Source organism: Aptenodytes forsteri, unplaced genomic scaffold, assembly GCF_000699145.1.
Source record: "Aptenodytes forsteri isolate BGI_AS27 unplaced genomic scaffold, ASM69914v1 Scaffold26, whole genome shotgun sequence".
NCBI classification, from domain to species: domain Eukaryota; kingdom Metazoa; phylum Chordata; class Aves; order Sphenisciformes; family Spheniscidae; genus Aptenodytes; species Aptenodytes forsteri.
Window position 1 is genome coordinate 478,571 of NW_008794125.1, and position 4,847 is coordinate 483,417.

Consider the following 4,847-nt stretch of genomic DNA (forward strand, 5'->3'; position numbering starts at 1 on the left):
GGGGAGAAGAACAGCTATGGCCAGGCTGGACAGTTTTCTGTGGTCCTTGGTAGAGTCCCAGGAAACAAGAGTGCAGACTGACCTTCCAGATAACTACCGTTTGGAGATTTCAGCCGCCAGCCAAGAGGCGGCAGCCATAGAGGACACAGTTAGGGACCCTCCTGGACCATGAGGAGCAGTGACAGCTCCAGTCAGGACTTGCTTGACACCTGCAATGGATGGAGGGGTCATTTTGTGGTTTTAAATGTGTTCAGCTTCCTACCAACTATCCATAGCTTAACCAATCATGGGATGACCAAGTACTCCTACACTGAAGCTGTTCATGAGCACTAAGACCCAGCAGTGCCATTGTCCCCAGTAAAATCTGTGGAAGGCTTTCACAAATGAAGATGTTTGGCTTGGAGATGACTTGTATCCGCATTCGCACGCTACAGGTTGGGTCATCATTTCTCAGTGGAAGATGGTTAACCCTTCCAAAACAAAAGCCTCTCCAAAAACTCAGGGATGATCTCCAAGAGTGAAGCCAAAATGTTCCCCCATTCTCCCCAGTCTGCTCAAGTATTCCAGTTACTGGATGCAGTTCCCACTTGGGAAGCTGCAAGTCCAGTGAGGTCTGTTCTGGAGGCAGGAGGATTGAGGTTCCCTGAGGACACCTTTAAATTTCAGGGGTTTTCCCATTTACCAGGCGCAGTCCATTCAGGTACAGGGTGCCACCAGGGAAAGAAAAGTCGCAGAAGCGGTACATCGCTTTTGGTGCCCAGGAAACCTTTGTAGCCCGAGAAGCTCCTGATGGACCGACTCCAGATCCGTCCTGGCTATGGCAAAGGGTACACCCGAGCCATGGACACCACCAGGTCCCTTTGCTCTGTGACAAGGGCTGACCCTGCCTGCCTGGTTCAGAGTGAGCCCTGCTCTCATAGTACTGTGATATGAATCCTGGAAACTTCTCAACTATTCAGAAACAGCTCCTTTTCTCCAAAAATTTGAGGCATGCCTCACTTGGAGAGCTGCATTCCATCCCTCCCACCATGGCAGTGACAGTGTGCGGCAACCTCATACTTGGGCTGCAAGCCTGGGGAAAGCCCACCTGATTTTCAAGCTCTGCGGGAAGACTGCAGCAGGTGGGTTATGGCCCTGGTGTCACTGCTCTTTCAGAAGTGTCCCAGGTTTTTATGCTCTGGAATACTATCCCAGCACCCTCCCGAACCTCTGCAGCTGCAAAACATTCTTCTGAGACAGCAGACAGAGAGTAAATTGGTCAATTAATGTCACGGTGCCATATACTGGAGTGCCTGGACTGCTCTTCACATTGATCCCAGCACCAGACTGTTTGGCTTGTGACAGCAAACGCGAGCAGAAGCAGCTCCGGGCAGGATAACAGCCCATGAGGTGGGCGGTAAACAGTTCAATTCAGCTGTCAGAGCTGGAGCTTTACCTGGCAGAAGATGCTCTTCTCACCTGCCTGCAGTGGGCCATGCACAGGTTGCACGAGCAAGCGCAGCAGCAACGGGGCAGGCAGGGGCTCTCGCAGGCAGAGCCAGAGCCCTGGCACCCAGCACAAGACAAGAGTGTTTGCGGGCAGAAGCGTCGGCTGTGAAGTCCAGTCCCACTGCGTCCTCCCAGCCTGTCCTGCCTGCAGCCTTCCCAGCCTTCGGAGATCTCCCCGTCCCCTAAGTGGACGGCTGCAGCCGGGCTGATGCTCAGCTGCTCCCAGCAGCAGGTGCTCAGTGGGAGCAAAATGCAGCCCCTTGGACGGATGCTTTGTTCGAGGCAGGGCAGACAGACAGACAGACAGGCTGCATCAAACACCTAAAGCCAGGCTGAGACCCCGCATCGCTGCTCAAAACCTTGCAGGATGATAATCCTAACCTCTCCACGGAAAACCGCTCCTCCACAAGTTTTCCCATGCCCACTCAGCTGTGCTGAGCCCAGGGTGAGCTCCAGAGATGTGCTGCCACTTCCACCTGGGGCACAGCTTGGGTTTGTGCCTATCAGCCCTGAGGACTGGCACCTCCTTTTTCTCCCCTCCTCTGCACTCTCCTCCCTCAGCTTTGCCTTCAAACAGTAAGGAACAAATTCCAGGGATTTTGCCTGGGGGCCCAGGGAGTGGGGATGCGAGCTGGTCTCCATCTGACTGCGACCAAGTCTCTCCCCCTCACTGGAAATTGAAAGCAGAAGCCGTGGAGCGGTGACAAAAATCTGCATTACGTTATGGCAACTGGATTTTTTTTTTTTTTTTGAAGATTTTATAATACATCGTTTTGAAACTCTGCCAGTGATCATCATCAAAGTGAGAGGAGCGCCTTAGAAAGAACAATGGTGGCGGAGGGTGGGGGTGAGCAGGGTGGCTGGGTATTGATGTGTAATCCTTTTTAAAGCCAGTTCTAGAGACAGTATGGTATATATTTTTTTTTTTTTCCTGAAGCGCAGATACAATTTAGTATGGTAACGGCAGCCAGTAATACCAGAGCTCTAGATAGAGGCACTGGATTGCATTAGGGCTGCGCCGCAGTTAACCCCCCCCTCGCTGCCGCCTGCCCCCGCAGCTCCAGTCCCGGGAGGGCAGGGCGCGGGGCAGGGGGAGGAACGGGAAGCGCAGAAGGGTCCAAAACAGAAGCTCAGGAGAGACCAGATGGAGAGGAGAGGAGGGGAGGAGAGGAGCGCGCTGCTGCAGGCTGGGCCAGGGCTCCTGATCCTGCTGGGAATCATAACCCGGAGACATCATCACCTCCAAGGGCAGCAGCTCGGGCGCTGCCAGCGCGGTCTCCTGGGTTCTGCCAGTGCCACGGGCCGCCCGTTTCTGCCTCCATCGAAGCCCAGCCAAGCCGGGGGAAGACTCCCATGGCCCCCAGTGCCTTGACATCAGCTCCTTGGCCCGTGCACCTCCCTATCTACCCAAGCAGTCATTTTTACTGCCCCTATTTCCCTCACTACAAGGGTTCCTCCTTCAAGCCAAGCAAAACACGGGGCCTTTCCCAATCCCTGCCCCGCTAACGTCCTCCCACTGCACAGAAAGAGGGGAATGACAGATCCCAGCATATGTCCCAGTGGCAGCGAATGCTGCAAAACCCCACTGGCTCGGGGGGCCGGGGTGTCAGGGTCCCGGGATGCTGAGGTGCTCCCTGGAGCCTGAGTCTCTCTTAGGTTCTCTTGGCTTGAAAAAAAGAAAATCCCCACAAATCAGCCATTCACTGTAATTTTGTCACAGCAGCTGTGTCAGAAGCACCAATTGCTCTGGACAAACTCATAAGGATAAAGCTCATTATTTTGGCATCTTTGCAACATCAAATAGCCATGCCAGTTGCCCAGGTGTGGTGGTACATCATGGAAGATTTGGTTTTACCCTGGCTTGGCTGGCCTTGGGAAGAACCCATGGTCCCGCGGTATCATTTTGCATCATCTGCTGCTGCTCTGGAGTCCAGTGATCTACAAAACACTGGCCCTGCTCATGCTGACTCAGACAAGCTCGTCCAGGCCTGCTAGGCTCACTTTTGCCCTGCTCCAGCCTGGATCTTCAGAGTCTGTTGCTTGCTGCTATGGGAAATCAGGCTTGGCAGCTTTCCCATATGCCTTTACCTGCAGAGTTCAACCCTAAGCCATCTCGCTCAGGCTTCCTCTCATGTTCATATCACTGAAGCATGGCTTTCCACACCTTCATAACCACGTTTCCTTCTGGGATGGACATATAACATTTTGTACCACAACGCTTCCTTCCTCCAAGCAACTCACGAAAAGTCCGTGTTCTCAGTGAGCCCAACGCTGAGCTCGGTTGCCCGGCACGCATGGGGGCTGCTTGGCTGAGTCCCACGCACTTGTATCTGGGAGAAGACCTCATCTCATGCATGTCAGGATGGAGCAGAGCCAGGGGGACGCAGGCAGGAGGACAGCAGCAGACCCCAGGGCAATGGTTCAAAGCTTCTGAGACTCTCCTGCCATGCCTTCGGAAGATGACAACACACCTGGGCTTGCTGCTGGTTCGTGCTGCCCCACCTGAAGTGTGCAGCATGCAAGCTGGGGCCACCAGCATAAAACAGTGTTCACACATCCCACTCTTTTGAGTACTAGGCTGGACGTGAGATGTTCATCTAAGTGTGCTCTGGCTGTATATCACGCACATTATGCCTGGATCACCTTCTTCTCCACTCTGCATATGCAGCAGCCTCTCCAGTGCCATGTTCAGGCGCTGGCTCCCTTTTTCTTGCCAGATGCAATTGACATTACATAGCAGCAATTGCTCAATTCCTTCATGCCACGGAGAATTGCAGTGCCCATCAGAAACTGTAAATCTTCCGGGTAAACTACAGCCCGCCTCGTTAGAAGTGACTGATGGCATCAGCTCAGAGCTTCCCGGCTTAGGAGATAGCTTGCTAGCTAACGATGTGCTGATAATTAAGTCCAGTCCTTTCCAAGAAGAGCTTCCCCTACCAGTTAATCCCGACAGCAAATAATGTAGATTGACTTTGTCTTGGTCTGTAAATGCAGGACTGGCCATGACAGCTCTATCCCAAGAGCTCTGCGCTCTCCAGCATGGACGGGTCCCCACTGCACCCCAGGGGCTGGCTGGGTGGGGAGAAGGTGCAAAATGCCTCGGTGAGACGCAAGCTCAGCTGGGGGTCTGGCCACCCCCTCACAAGCTGGTGGGTGTGGGGACAGCCCCAGCTCGCCACGTGAGTGTGAAGTGCGAGTGCATCATGGTGGTCCAGGAAGGCAGACCCGGGATGCAATAAGGAAGATCAGAGAGCCCCCAAACTGTGTCCCACTCTCCATGGGGCAGCCTGGGCTTGCTAGGGCAGCATGAACCGAGGGGGAGAGACCGGCCTGAGGAGCAATTCAGCTCCTGCCACCCT